Genomic DNA, 16,371 nt, shown 5'->3' on the forward strand with positions numbered 1-16,371 from the left:
TTCTCCTTTGCATAAATATTGCACCATATCTATATTTATTTTTTATACCTTTCAAAAATCTGTAGGTTTAGTTCATTATATTTTTGCACTTCCTCAGTCACTTCTTTTTCCAAACAGCTCATGGTTGCTCGGTCTATATAATGTTTTCATAAAACTGTAGTATTAATGAACATACATTTTTATTTGAAGCTTCTAACAGTTTTTCTTGGGCAAGGATTTTTCTTTCCTCTAATTTCTATATTAATCTTTTTGCATATCTTCTGTTTGGAAATTATGGGCTACTTGCATAACATTATCAATACTAACATATAATAATAACAAAAATCTCCTCAGCAGTCCACTGTATTGTCTTTATGCTCTTTTTGGCCTATCAGAATTTGTGACTTTTGTGGCTTACTTCTTACTTCTACGATGGGGGGGGGGGGATTGCCATCTCACATAGCAAGAAGGTGACTTTACTTTATACTTTCACGTTTGGTACTAAGGACATCATTTTTGACAAATCATTTTCTGACATCAAAACCATAAATCTAGACTTATAGCTAACCAGATTTGTTGATGACTGTGAGCTGGGTATAATTTTCAATCATACTCATTACAGAATTAGCAAAACAAGCAGTAATCATTATAAACCAAAGGTGAACAGAAAAAGGGTTAAAGTTGAATGCAAAAAAGTACAATATGGCCACATTTGTGAAGTAATCCTCTTGTATTAGTTATAGCACAGCCAATACCAACTGCAAATGCAAACTGACACAGTAGTCATAGATCTTGGGACCTTGGTCAATAATTCCGTCAGTAGCATCCGTAGTTAGAAAATCCTTCTAACTAACCAAACTGATTTCTAAAAGCATCTCATCTAAGTATATAAATAAATAAATAAATAAATAAATAAATAAATAAATAAAAAAAAATATATATATATATATATATATATATATATATATATATAAAATATTCCTGTATTTATTTCTAATTTGACCAGTTCTAGAGTACAATGGCCCCATGGTATGTACCTATCCAGAAATAAATTAGATGCCAGAAAGGCCACAGGGATACATAACTAAAAGGATTGCTGGTCTAAAGACTTTAACTACCAAAACAGAATTGGGTCCTTATCTACCAACTCCATCTGCTATAGCTTCCTACGTGAAGATCTCTGCCTTGCATTAACTGCCATTAAGGACTCAACTTTCCTTGATCTTCTTCACCTCCACAAAACATGAACTCCACAACAAAATCAAATCAGATATTTTATTATTCATCAACATACAAACTAAACATCCTGAAGGGAAATATATATTACTTATTGTGTACCCCATCTCTGGAATGAATTGTCTACATGTTAAACAGAATGCCACTGAACCTTGGTGATTGAACAGCAATCTGCAGATTCATTCCTAGTTTGGCCTATAATTGACCTTCTCTAACTGCAGGTACAGCATGAGAGTGGGTTATTGAGAAGGTTTAAATGGTTTCTAGACTTACTTGCCTTTTATTTCCTACAATGTTGTCATTCAAATGAAATATTAGGCAGTGTAGTAGATCCTTATACAAGTTGGGTTAGCTTGTTTCAGTTTACTTTCATAAATATTACAATAAGAGGGTGTTGCAAGGGCAAAACAACTGAAACAAATGTTCAATTGTGTAATTAGGAACTTTCCAAATATTGCTCTTTCAGAATGCAACAATGTATTTGCAATAATTGTGTTAATAAGTTTGTAACAAACTTTTCATATGGAACAACGCAATTCAGTGCTCCCAGATAGATAATTAGATATGTTGATTACATCAAACAACATAACTCAAATTCTGTAAGAATGAGCATTTGTTTTGGCAATAACAGTGAAATCCAGTCATTTGCACTGGTCAAGGGTATGGTTTGTCCTGCAAATTTCACATTTCATTACAAAATGTCCAATTGGAGGACATATGTATGGCTCCCAAATATGTAGCAAAGACTAGGCGATTTAGATTTTTTTGCCTGGAAGTGTTTTACATAGATCCTTTTACACCCTGAGCAGACTCCAAAACATTTTCCTTAGGTAGATGTAAATTTTTGGCAGTGTAATGGGGAAGAAACAGGTATCTGGAAACGTGCTTTAAGAGTATAATAAGTTGGCAGACTTTAAAAAATCCCTACAGATTTCTCTGTCAGGAATACTTGGCGAGCAAATGAGTGTAACCAAGGAAATGATTTCTTTGAATTGGGATATAGTATCTGAATTGCCTAGACATAGTAAGGCTTTAAGTTTAATTCTGGTGGCTGCCAAAAAATAACTTCTAGAAAATGGAAATCAAAGTCTAAACCAACCATACTTGAAAGAACAGGAAGTGGGGTCTTTAAAAAAGGATAATCATAAATAATATAGAAAAAAAATGGAAAATGTTAGAATGATCCTTGCAGATAAATGCCTTGGAGGAGGAATGAGGTTTAAGAGAAGGAAGGAATTGAACAATTTATGTAATGCTTTGATTATATTGTATAGAACAATACATGTGCTGCATAATGTTTGTAAATGTGAACTTAATATGGCTTGATTACTTTTAAACACATGTACGTTTGCCTATGTCACAAGTGATAATTCAATAAAGTTTATTTTATTCATTTTTTTACAGTCCCATATTTGGCATTTGAAAAGGTGACAACCCTATATCCTAACTGTGGAACACTTACAGACTGTGTACAACTACCTTAAAGGGATAATCACAGTCTTTAAAATTCAGGTCCCTTAAAGGGACAATCTCAGTCTTTAAAATTCAGGTCCAAGTTAAGCTGACAGAAGTCATGCCCACTTCACCTCATCACTTTCATCCCCACCCACAGTGTAATTTTACTTTTAAATATCCTGTAAATACACAGTTACCAGTCTTGTTTCAGCTCCCCGGATGAACTAATCTGTGGATTTGTGTTCCTCTCCGACTTCCATTGAATTGGGGAACTATGTCACCAGCTCCTGGCTCAGATTTAAAAATCAAGAAAGCTGTGCCAGGCAAAAGGGACATCATAAAAAAAAAGTGTGTGTGTGTGTGTGTGTGTGTGTGTGTGTGTGTCTGGTTGTATGCAATGTCCATGAGTGCGCATATGCTAGTGTTTTGAAGTGTGTGTATGTGAGTGCATGTGTATATGCCATGGAGCTCGGATTAAATGAAAGCTAATGTCTGCCATTTTATTTTACACTCACTAAGCAGTGTTAGCAAGTGTAAAATAAAAAAAAGAGGAAAATTAAAAAAAAATAAGAACTGAGTGTGCGCGAGTGTATGTGTGCATGAGAGTGTGAGTGAGATTGGTCAAGTTATTATTTCATAATTGCTAATGAGCGGTTTTGCTGTTTAGTGATTTGTAAAAGAAATAAATTAAAAAGTGTGCGCGTGTGTATTTGTGTATGTGTTTTTATGCTTCTGTGTGTGTGTGTGTGTGTGTGTGTGTGTGTGTGTGTGTGTGTGTGTGTATGTGTGCTTGCATGAATGAAAGCAAAAGTGTGTGTGTGTGTATATACAAATGTGAAGAGTCAAAGCAAGTGAGCAGAAGCAGTTAAGAGTTTTGCATATCACTCGACCTCTTAGCTCAAGATAGCTAGATAAAGTCAAAAATAAAGTGGCCATGGGCTCAAACTAGGAACACATCAGTCTCATTGAAGTGCTTGTGCAGACATGGACAAAAGACTGAAGTGGTCCGAGGGGAAATGTTTCACTGATGTCAGGGAAATGCTTCAGTATACATGGAGAAATTACTGAAGTGATCACTGGGGGAAATGTTTCATTTGTTGTTGCTGTAGTGTCTGTGTAGGCATGGAAAAACTAATGAAGGGATAACTGTGGAAAATGTTACATATGATGTCAATTGTTTGTGCAAACATGGACAAACTACTGCAGGAGTTCCTGGGGAAAATCCTTCATTTAATGCCAGTAAAAGTGCTTGTAGAGGGATTGTTCGGGGGAAATGTTCCATTTGGTGAAAGTGAACTGCTTATGCGGACATGGACAAACTACTAAAGGGATCATCAATCCCAGTGTTGAAAATTCGGGTCTGCGTTTAAGCTGACAACAGCAACACCCACTTTAACTAAGTAATGCTTATTCCCACCCACAGTGTCAACTTCCTTGGAATATCCTGTAAATCAGCAGTTCCAGTCTCCTTTTAGTTCCCAGTGTGAACTAAAGTTTGTTTTTGCTTTCCTATGGGAAATGAAACAAAACATTGTATTTTGCATCAACCTGCACTTTATGAGCAAAAAAGACATGTGAAACACTGACATCTTGCATAATTGATTTTTAATTTATTTTCCAGGAAAATAAAATTAAACATTTAAGGAGGGTATGGTAAATGTGAAAATCAAGAGTGATAAATAGGCATCTGGATAACTGATGGTGTGCTTTTATCTGATAGGTATGCTTTTATTTAACAGAAAAAAACTGCTTTATTTGCCGTTACCGCAATCGCGAGTATTACACGATCGTTATCTTCTTTCACAGAATACATGCTCCATTCCTCGTACTGTAAGAACAGCAGAACAAATTCCATCGACACAAAACTCGCTTATATTGGAACAATAAAAGCACATAACAAGATTTTCCTTCGTGTGAGCTTCTGAAAAAATGCATGCATATTAATCGTCAAGTGTACAAGGCTGACAAATCAATCTTCGTCTTTAAGAGTCAGTTTGCGTTTGATTCCATTCCAAGTGGCCCAGTATAAAAAAGCCTAGTATTGCTTTGGATAGTTCCTGTGGTAAGATGTAACAAGTTTTTCAATATAGTGTAGGTTCATAGGTTCATACTAGGCTATCTGCCCGAGGGCATTTACAAGCCTAGCCCATCGTTTTGTGGCTTACGCCACCCCTTTAGTATGGGGAACTATACCCATTATTTTGCTGTGCCTCTGTCGAGCAGTGACACTGAGGTAATCCCTGGGGTATATCTGCGATCTCCCATCCATTGGTCAAGATTTCTCTTGAACAAGGCCAGCGAGGTGCTCTGCCTCACATATACCGGGATTTTGTTCCACAGCATAGGGAGTCTTTGGGTGATGAATCTATCCCTCCAGCACGTCCTATTAATAGCCGTGTCGAGGTTTAAGTCTCCAGCCCTTGTGGTTCTGATGGATCTAGATTTTTTGAGGTGAAGCATATTCATCAAATCTGGGTTTGACATGGCCTTGTATGTTAGGCAAAGGTCACCTCTGAGCAGCTGGCGACTGAATAGAGCTGGAGTTCTTTCAGTCGGGCAGCATAGGACAGATTTTTGAGACCCTTTATCCTTTTGGTGAGGAACTTTTGTGGCCTCTCCAGCTGCTGCAAGTGTCGGGTCAGATACATTCCGAATGGGGCATTGTACTCAATCATTGGTCTGATGAGTGATGAGTAGAGGGAGACAATGATCTCCCTTGATCTAGATGAGAATCCCTTCATGATAAGGTGGGCAATGTAGAAGGTCTTCCTAACTACTTTAGCTACATGGGTGTCGAATGACAGACTACTATCAACCTGGGTCCCCAGGTCCCTGATAACTTCTTCTGTGCTCAGTGGATTGCCACCTATTTGGTAGCTAGGGGTAACCTTGTTTTTCCCGAAGGGTATGATTATGCATTTTTTGGCATTTAACTTTAGGCCATGGCTCTGGCACCAGTTATCTGTTTCTGTGAGACCCTTCTGAAGGATATCTGTGTCAGATGTGTTTTCTACTATGGCCCAGTTTGCAGTCATCTGCAAACTTTGTCAGCCATAACCCTCCTGTGTTTGCTTGTACTTGAGAAGTAGATGCCAAACAAGAGTGGGCCCAGGACTGAGCCCTGTGGGACACCACTTGTGACAGGCTTTGAGTCTGACATGGCGCCAGCAACTCTGACCCTGTGGGTTCTGTCACTCAGCCAGTTTGCAACCCATCTTGTGATGTATGGGTTAATATTTAAGCTGATGAGTTTTTCAATGATACCCGAGTGGGGTATTGTATTGAAGGCCTTCGCCAGATTGAGGTAGGCTGTATGGACTGCCTTTCCCTCATCAATGGCTTTGGTGACTGTTTCGAAAAAGTCAACCAAGTTTAAAAGGCATGATCTGCCTTTGACAAAGCCAAACTGGGTTGGATCCAAAGTCTGCAAATTCCCTATGTCTTTATTTATGAGGTCCATTATGATCCTCTCCATGGCTTTGCAGATAAGGCTTGTCAAGCTAATGGGCCGGTAATTTCCAGGGTCGGTGGAGGCACCGCCTTTGTGAAGTGGGACCACAGTTGCAGTGCGCCACTCCCTGGGTACGTATCCAGAGGTAAGACTTTGATTAAACAGCTGTCCTAGCTGTGGGTTTAATTCCTCATTGAGTTCGTGGAGCACACAGCCGGGGACACCATCAGGTCCCATGGATGCTGTGTTTTTTGCTTTGGAGAGAGCAGTTCTCACTTGGGCGTTGGAGATGTTTGGGGGGCTGCAATCATTTGGTATAGATATCTCTCCTTTTGGGAGGGAGAAGTTTGCACTGAACCTGTCAGCCAGTATGTTGGCAATGTCCGTAGGATCAGTAATCTTCACATCATTTTGAACTAGTTCTGAGCATATCTGGGAGTTTCCTCCCAGGTTTCTAACATAGCTAAAGAAGGCCTTATGATTGTCTTTTGAGTCTTTAGCTATTTTTCTCTCAAAATTTGCTTTGGATGATTTTATGAGAGCTCTTAGTTTTTTACTTATAGTGATCAGCGGTGTCTTACCTTTTAAGGATTTTGCTCTATCTTGTAGTAGCTTCCTCCTTTTGTTGTAGAGCTTGTTTATGGCCGGGGTCCACCAGACTGAACGCTTGCCTTTGGTACAAAGAGTCTTTGTTTTGCTTGGGATTGCCTTATCCATGCAGTCCTGCAGGTGCTGGTAGAAGGCATTTGTAAGTGATTCAGCGGCATGTGTACTGTTTTCCGCCGGCTCGGGGGCCTTAAAGGAGACCACACTAGTCTTTAGAAGTGTGAAGTCGGCTTTCGAGAAGTTCTTTACTGTGGTCTTTTTTATTTCAGGTGGGGATGGGATGAGGACCTCCAGCGAGATTAGTTTGTGATCTGATCTCACCAGTGAGGGGTATACTTCCGGTGTTGAACATTGTGCTCCCATGTTCGTGATGATGAGGTCAAGTATGTTATCTCCTCTTGTGGGGATGGTAACTAGTTGTTCCATGGCATTTGAGTTTATGAATTCCAGGAACTTTTGGGCTAGGGTGTTTGGGCTTGAGTAGTGTTCCCAGTCTATATTAGGGTAACTGAAGTCACCTAGTATGATGGTGTTTGGTGATACATTTATCCCCTCTAGTGTTTTCAGGAAGGCCATGTGAGGTTCCTGAGTTTGTGAGGGTGGCCTGTAACATGCTACAATTTGCAGAGCAGTCTTGCCTATGGTTAATTGCACCTGGATGGTCTCCGATGCATCGTGCGTTGCAACCAGTCTTGAGGTGTGGGTGTCCTTGATGAATATGGATACCCCCCCTCCTTTCTTGGTATTATCCGGATTTTGGGGCCGGAACGCATGATATGAGGTAAAACCTGATAGTGCTGGGGTGCTCTCAGGAGCCTGTAATTACATTATTCAGAGGACGAGTGACAGAGGGAATTGAAGATGAATGTTTTCATCTATACCTTGACTGATGTTATTATACAGTATGCAAAACTTTGGTGCGCCGCTAGTGTTACTATATAATGACTAATTTATTCTAAAGATGCAGTTTTTTTTTATTCACTTGGCTGACCTAAGGACAGTCAGACAACTACACAATGTGTTCATGTTTGGGATTTGGGAATAAATTTGGCATGTGAATTTATGAAGCTCTTGTGCAACAATTGCTGTGTGACATAAAAATGTAGGACGTAGGCTGGCAGAGAAATACAGTTGCTTGTTTGCCTGGAAAACTGAAAGCTATCCATACCTCTCAACTGTTCTTATTTTTTTGCAGAATGTCCTTAAATACTGACAGGCGTTTGAGTTTCAGACTTCATATTCTTCAGAAAATGCATGCTAACCCAAAATCTGTTGATCTAGCAACTTTATAAGTTTATAAGGGCAATAATTAAAATCTGTCCCTATTTTGGGGCTTTTGACCCCCTCCCCCATTATTTTTGGCTTTGTCCAGATTTCTTGTGCTAATAAGTTGAGAGGTATGAAACTATATGAAATCTTGACAAAAGACTAGTCCTGTGATGCAGGCAAACCTGTATATAAGGATTCAGTTATAATGAAATGTTAGTTGACAACAAGTTCTCTTTGAAGGAGTTTTCATTCATACACGTGATGGACCATATAGGATCAGATTTTTGTGATTAAGGTTGGCAGAGGGCTTGCTGTGCATCAGGAGAATAAATCACTGTGCAGTTATGATAGATGGCACTGTGTGTATAAGTTGGTGTTTCCCATTAGTGCAAGATGGAGGAGGTATATGGTTGCAGAGGGCACCTTTTCTGGGTGTGTCCTACGTTACTTTAGTGTTTGCACTGTGAATATGATCAGTTTTCATCTGGGTCAACTGTTTGTGGTTTTGTCCATAGTCACTGTGCTGATTTTCATGTTGTAATTGAACTGCCTTATTCAGGGTATATGCAATATATGAAGAATGCCGGTGTTTTTCTCTGTTTTTAACAACTTGCTACTCTTATGGAAACTTGGGAGATATCAGTTTGCAATGAATGCCATTGTGGCCTAGTATAAAAAAACACTATTATTACTTTAGATGGTTATTGTGTTAAGATGCAACAGATTATACAGTATGGTATAGTCACAACATCTGCTAAAAAGAAAGAACAAGTTTCAGCCACATGCTAGTGAGGAGTTTCTTACTGGACTGTTTCTACTATAGACTTTAGACTTCTGTTTGTAATGGTCTTTGAAAATATGCATTTGTCACAGTTTTACCTCCTAATTTGTTGTTGGCCGAGTTGCTACAATACATGTTGTTCATAGCAAATTGAGCTGCGGTGCATCCTAAACTGTGGATGAGCTGAGTTGTGCCGCAGTACCATTTACCAATTCACAGTCATCACGTGCCCAAAAAGGGAAAGTACTATGTAGGGCAGGTACTTAGAGCACTGATCTGCAGTCCAAAAACACCACAAATACACATAAGCACAGACACACACACACGCACACATATACACAGACCCACTCGTGCACTGCCATAGTGCTCTCTTACACACGGAGGCACACAGATATGCACATGCATACACATATTCACTTTCATTCACACACAGCATGACTTGCTTCTTTGGCTGGCTGTGTGGGTAAAGCAGCTCCAGTTCATTGTGCCCAGATCTCCAGTAATGAAAGAGGCAGGTGTGCTACACATGACAATCACTCACACTTATATCTCTGCATCCCTAGAGCATATGTAGTTCAGGCATTTCTGAATCCATACTATATTAGTACTCTAACACGGCAGCTCGCTGAGATGGTCCTTTTCATTGTCCAGTCCTACAGACTGACCCATTACATTGAGATACTCCAAACCCTGCTTAGGTAAGTATACAGTGGCAGTTCTGTGCAGAGATGAGGGTCTTTGACTCAGAGTAGTCTTGCAGTGCATCTAAGATAACTTGCATTCATCTTGCACACTTGGTACTTGATTTTGAATACCCACCAATGTTACAGCTATGTTCTCCACTTGACTGTGTGAGACTTTCTTGGCTTCACTTCGGTCTCCTGCTTCAGTGGGCTTGGACTTGGCAGATTGGGACTTGGGACATTTTTGATCTGGTGGTTTTCTTCTTATGACTACTGGATACTGTCTGAGTTTTGATACATTTAGGGTAGGAAACTGATTGATTGGCATCTGTTTATAGCTGTACATTTTTTATCAACAACTGCACTGTTTATGAACATTTATAGAAAGTTTTTCTTTTACTTATTGATTTGTTAACCAGGTTAGTCCAGTTAAGACAAAGGCCTGTTTTCAGCTGAGACCCGAGGAGAAAAGCTCCAGGAAAAACAAATAAAAATAGAAGTTATGTTCTTACCATAACGTTCCATGTTAGTTGTCTTCTTCTCGCCTTCTTTCTTGCTGGATGGGTTCGGAGCCGACCTCGGCTCCGACCCGGCCACTCTAAAGCTCGAGAGTTGGTTCCACCGGCTCGAGGCCCCCCTTATATCCCACAATGCTAGGCGTGAATTACCTCAGATCTCGTTTGTGAGCTAGGCCCAGCTAATAATACAACCAGGAAAAACTGGAAAAGAGTCCACCTCTATAAACAAAGGGAAAGAGAAAGGGTGACCTAAGCCTGATCTAGGAAATATGCACAGCAGAGCATATACCTATCGCAAAGAGGTGGTAGAAAGAGAGGTCACAATCAAACTCCTCTAGGTCTGTCCAGGCCAGGGGGAAGGAGGGTGGGACACAAGAAAGAAGGCGAGAAGAAGACAACTAACATGGAACGTTATGGTAAGAACATAACTTCTATATGTTAAGTTGTCTATCTCGCCTTCATTCTTGCTGGATGGGACCGCGTCCCTAGCACCTTGTCCCGGGTGGCCTAACGGAACAGACTCTTGAGAACAGTGGAACCAAAGTTAGCTCTATGCCTAGAAGCTAAATCCAACTTATAATGAGAAATGAAAGTGTGAGGAGTAGCCCAAGTAGCCGCTGCACAAATGGTGTCAATAGGCAGTCTGTCTTGGAAGGCTGTAGAAGTAGCCAAAGCTCTAGTGGAATGGGCTTTAGGTTTGTTAGGCAGCTTTTGGTGTCTAATTTCATAAACAAGGGAAATCAGAGATGTTAGCCATCTGGATAATGATACCTTTGAAACTGAAAGTCCCTTTCTGCCTTCTGCATAAGAGACAAACAGCTGGTCAGATTTTCTGAATTGTTTGGTTCTATCCAAATAGTACCTTAACTGACGATGAACATCTAGCCAATGCAATTTTTGTTCAGACCTATTAGAATATTCTGGGGTCAATGCTTTGATTTAGGTTAGACGCCGAGGCTATCTTAGGTAAAAAGGACGGGTTGGTTCGTAAAGATACCCTGTCCTTATGGAACAACAGGTAAGGAGGTCGACAGCTGAGTGCATGAAGTTCTGAAACTCTTCTAGCTGAAGTAATAGCTACCAGAAAGAGTCTTCCATGATAGCAATTTTAAAGAACAGGAGGCTGCAGGTTCGAAAGGGGAAAGAATCAAAGAACTAAGAACTAAATTTAGGTCCCAAAGAGGAGGAGGATTTCTTATAGGAGGTCTGAGTAGAAAAACTCCCTTCAAGAAGGCTTTGCAAAGCTTGTGGGACATTATGGCAGACTCTGAAATGCCCACATGAAAGTTAGAAATAGCTGCCAATTGAACTTTAAGAGTAGAAGGAGATGAACCTGCATGGAAGAGTTCAGCTAGAAAATCAAGGACCATTTGGATGGAAGCAGTGAAAGGATCTATGTCCCTTCCTTGAGCCCAATAGGAAACGCTTCCACTTACTCAAATAAATCTTTCGAGTGGAAGATTTATGGGAAGCTATCAAAATATCTCGAACAGAGTGAGATATTTGAGGAAGCCTGGCTAAGGTTGGAATTGGAGGAACCAAGCAGTGAGGTTCAGAGAGGGAAGGGAGCGATGAAACTGACCCGACTGATGGATCAAAAGATCTGGAACTAGGTCCAGATGCCAAGGTCGCTCCAATAGAAATTGATGTAGAAAGGGGAACCAAACCTGTCGAGGCCAGTAAGGAGCAATGAGGATCAACGAGGCCTTCTGAGCGATAGCTTTCTGTATCACTTGAGAGATTAGTGGGAAGGGAGGAAATGCATACAGAAGTCCCCGGGGCCAAACTTGGACTAGAGCGGCTCTGCTGGGCTGGCCTGGTAAAGGGAATAGGGTGAAATAATCTCTGCACTTGCTGTTTTGGGGAGTAGCAAAAAGGTCGCAGCAAGGCTGACCCCACTTGAGAAAAATTTCTCTCACAATAGAGTCTTTCAGAGACCACTCGTGAGGCATGAGAATAGCTCTGCTCAACTTGTCCGCGATTTGATTGGACTTCCCGGGGATGTGCGTTGCTATCAGAAACCGCTGAGAAGAAATCGCCCATTGCCACAGTCTGAGTGCTTCTCGACACAGGGGTAGGACCTGGTTCCGCCTTGTTTGTTGATATACCACACTACAGACATATTGTCCGTCTGGATTGCTATCGTTCCCAAGGGAAGAGAGTCTTGAAGGGCTTGCAACGCTAAAAGCACTGCTCTCATCTCTAGAACATTTATGTGCAAGTGGCATTTGTCTGGTTGCCATGTGCCCTGGACAGTTCTGCCCTGATAATGCCCCCCCCCCACCCGATCAGGGAGGCGTCCGGTGTCAGAGTAGCAACCGGAAAGGGGGAGGAACAAAGGGTCTTCCCAAGAAGAGCTGAGGGGAAGACATCCACCACAGAAGCTGATCCCTGCATGTTTGCGTAATCATAATGGTGTGTGACATCGGAAGTTGCTGGTATGACCATTGTGTGAAGAGCATCCATTGAAGGATTCTCATGTGGAATCTGGCTAATGGAAGCAGAGGTATGGCAGCCGCCATAATCCCCAATACTTTCAGAACTAACCTGGCTTTGACTCTGTTGCTGCTGAAGAGGAGCGAGACCAGTTTGTGTATGTCTGTTATTCTCTGATCTGTTAGTCAGGCAGACATGTTGACTGTGTCTAGATTTGCGCCTATGAAGGTAATAGTACGACAAGGCGACAAAACAGACTTTTCGCAATTTATTGAAATGCCTAAGTTTTGACAAATGCGAAAGGTGTAGTCCCTGGCCATTAGAAGGAGATGCTTGGTGGGAGCTGTGAGGAGCCAGTCGTCCAAATATGGAAACACCTGGAATCCTTGACGTCTCAGGTGAGAAGCTACCACTGCCATGCATTTGGTAAACACCCGGGGGGGCAGTGGTGAGACCAAAGGGCAGGGCCCTGAATTGAAAATGACTGGTTCCCAGCCTGAAGCAGAGGAATCTTCTGGAGCGTCTGTTCATTTTCATGTGATAGTACGCATCCTGAAGGTCTATAGAGCACATCCAGTTTCCCTTTCCCAATAGGGGAAGGATGGGCTGTAGCGTGACCATCCAAATCTTGTTTTCTTGACCGACTTGTTCAAGATACTGAGATCCAAAATTGGTCTCCAGTCCCTGTTTTCTTTGGAACTAAAAGAACCTGGAATAGATTCCGGATCCTTGCTGGTCTGCTGGAACTGGCTGAATTGCTCTTTTGCAAGCAGCTTTGAAATTTCCAAAGCTGCAAGATCCCTTTGAGCGGTGGAACCTCTGGAAGGGATTTTTGATTGGTTTGGAATGCTAACGAAGGGAATGGAATAGCCTTCGGAAATGATGGACTGTACCCACTTGTCTTGAGTTAGGGATAGCCAGGCTTCTGGGTACAGTGACAATCTTCCCCGACTGCCTCGAAGGTGGACAGTCGGGCAACACCAGGGATGCTGAAAGGGCTTATCGGAAAAGGTTTCTCGATTGCCCTGGTTCTCGGACCCCTGCCTCTGGGCGGCGTCTATCATTATTGTTCCCTCCTCTGCCTCTGGAGGAACCGACTCTGTGCGTCAGGCAAATTCCTTGAGATTGTTTGCGGAACCACATTTTCCCACTTTTCTGGCCTTTGGGGTAAGGTCTAGAAGGAGTAGAAAAACGGACTCCGACGGCAGATAGAGTTTTGCCATCCGTCTCGCACCTGGTCAAGGTTTCTTTCACTTGAGGACCAAAGAGAGATGATCCATCAAACGGGGAATTAGTGAAAGACGTTTTAAAGGGGTCCGCAAAATTGCATAGTCGCATCCAGGCATGCCGGCGTAAGGTGACACCTGTCCCTGCGGCTCTACTCGCTCCATCAGCCGCATATGAAAGGAGGCGCATGGAGGAGTTAGCTATCGAATTCAGGGTAGTCAGCTGGGTGTTCATTTTGTCCTGAAAATCTGCAGCTGTAGGGTCCTTCAACATCTCACTCGCTTCCTTGATCAAGTCTCTCTGGAGACGGGTGAAATGGCATAGGTAGTTCAGCTTAACGATTGCAAAGGTCGCTGATGAAAACATCCGCTTCCCATACCTGTCCATAGACCTAGATTCTTTGTTAGGGGGATGGACAGGCACTGAAGGATCAGCAAGTTCCTTCTTGGTGGCAGCAGCTACCACCATAGCATCCACAGTAACACCTTTGGTCAGAAATTGTTTGTCAGTTGGTGCTGTTATAAATTTAGAAGGTCTCCTGGGGGTAGCATCCACTGAGTCAGGAGCCGTCCAGGCTTTGCCACCACCTGCATGAGGGGATCAAAGGGGGACACCCAGGAGGTGGAAGGGCGAGAGCCAAACGCCTCAAGATACACAGATTCATCCTCCGAAGGGTTAAGGGCTGGCCAATTCTCCCTCTGTTTCAGGATCTCTAGAATGTCCGAAGGAGACATCTTCAGAAGGGGAATGGGGAACCCTCGGAATCCTCTAAATCTGTGTCAGAGGTGACAGACTCAGGTGAGTCTATGTGCTTCCTCTTACACTTTCTCTTCCTAGGGGCTCCCGCCAATTCAGGGAGGCCTCGAAGAGGATGAGATCCCACAGGGGATTCTTGAGGAGCTGGCTCTCTGCGGTCTGGGATGAGGGAGTGAGTAGACATCACCTGAGGCAATCAAGAGGGAGGGGCGGACGGAGCTGACTGTGGAGTTGAACAAGGTTCCAACACACTCCGCATGACCTCGAACGCACCCCTGTCAGGCAGAGCCAGAGGTCCCCGCCCGAAGCTGAGAACCTCCTCGGCACCGACAGAGATGGCTCGAATCCGATGTCGGAGCCGAACTCACCAGAAGCACCGAGAGGGAGAGCGGGTCGGACAAGGGTCCGATGCCACTCACCCTCGAGCCGACGAGAGAAGTCCGGCGCCGAGATTCTTCAAAGAAGAAATCGGAGCCGACGGAACCGAAGACAAATGTATCGGCCCGAGACGCCTGCCCGAGCTCAAAGGAGTCGGAGGAGGAATATTTAGAGGAATAAGTTGAGGCATTGACTGATGAGTCGGGCTCTGAAGCATTTGGGCCAGTGCCTCGGACTTTAGAAGTCGACTCACTACCCTCTGGAGGTCATGATCCGAGAGCCTCGATGACCTGGAGGAGTGAGATCTGTGGCTCCGTTCAGACAGCAAGGGAGACGCTGGAGCCGAATGAACGGAGCCAAGGGATGGTGACCTCGACCTCTTTCTAGATGTCGGCTCCGATGGTCTGATCGGAGCCAACCAGGAATCTCAATACCTCGGCTCCGCCGGAGCCGAGGAACCACAGAAACTGTAGTCAAGACTCATCGGCTCCAGCCGAGCCGATGTAGCAGTAGGCTTCGAAGCCTTAGGCCTCGACTCAGAAACTGGAGTCGAGGTCTTAGAAGCCTTGGAAGGTTTCCCCGATGGAGCAGATAGGGAACCTTCAGGCTTGAGCAAACCCCTTAGGATGAGTTTGTTCTTTCTTTCCTGCAGGACTCTGGGGCTGAAGCCATGGCATACAGCACAAGAGTCCTGCAGGTGTAAAGGTCCCAGGCAGTACACACAAGAAGTGTGACCGTCTGTCAGAAACATTTTCTGACAGCACGAGTCACACTTCTTGAAGCCTGAGACCTTTGAATCCTTGGACATTATCAAGGAACCGAAAGTGTAACCACCACACAGAACACACCCACACCGATTACACTATAAGAAAATTAAACTAAATTAAACTAATAAAAATTAAACTAATAAAAATTAGTTAGTTAGTTTAGGTATTTAAATATCCCTATCAAAACACAAACACTCCACTTAGGGATAGTAGGGCCCGAAGGCCTAAGGGAAGAACTTATAAGTTCTTGAGGGAAAAAAACAGAATAATGGAAGAAGGGGATAAATTCCACTAAACTAAGGGAATATGCGAAAATAAGTTAAGAAAGGGGATTTAAACTAGTTCAAATAGACTGATTTAACAAACTGACCTGAGCCGGTAGAAAAACAACACCTCGATCGCTGTAGCGGCAAACGAGATCTGAGGTAATTCACGCCTAGCATTGTGGAATATAAGGGGGGCCTCGAGCCGGTGGAACCAACTCTCGAGCTTTAGAGTGGCCGAGTCGGAGCCGAGGTCGGCTCTGAACCCATCCAGCAAGAATGAAGGCGAGATAGACAACTTAACATCCAGTCATTAACATGCATACATTCCAAATACACGAATAATACCATAGTTATATCCATACATTCCAGAATAAGAAAATTGCATAGTTATGTCCTTGTTATATATGTTTTATATATTTTTCCTTGTATATAAGTTATATATATTTTTCTTGCATATTGTATGAGCATTGTTACAGCATTTATTTTTATTATTCTCAGTATGTCTGTTTGATAATGTTTCGGTTCTATTGTTTGCATCTTATTTTTACATGTATTTGTTTTTT

This window comes from Protopterus annectens, chromosome 16.part0, assembly GCF_019279795.1.
Source record: "Protopterus annectens isolate FY-2018-M chromosome 16.part0, PAN1.0, whole genome shotgun sequence".
Taxonomy (NCBI): domain Eukaryota; kingdom Metazoa; phylum Chordata; order Ceratodontiformes; family Protopteridae; genus Protopterus; species Protopterus annectens.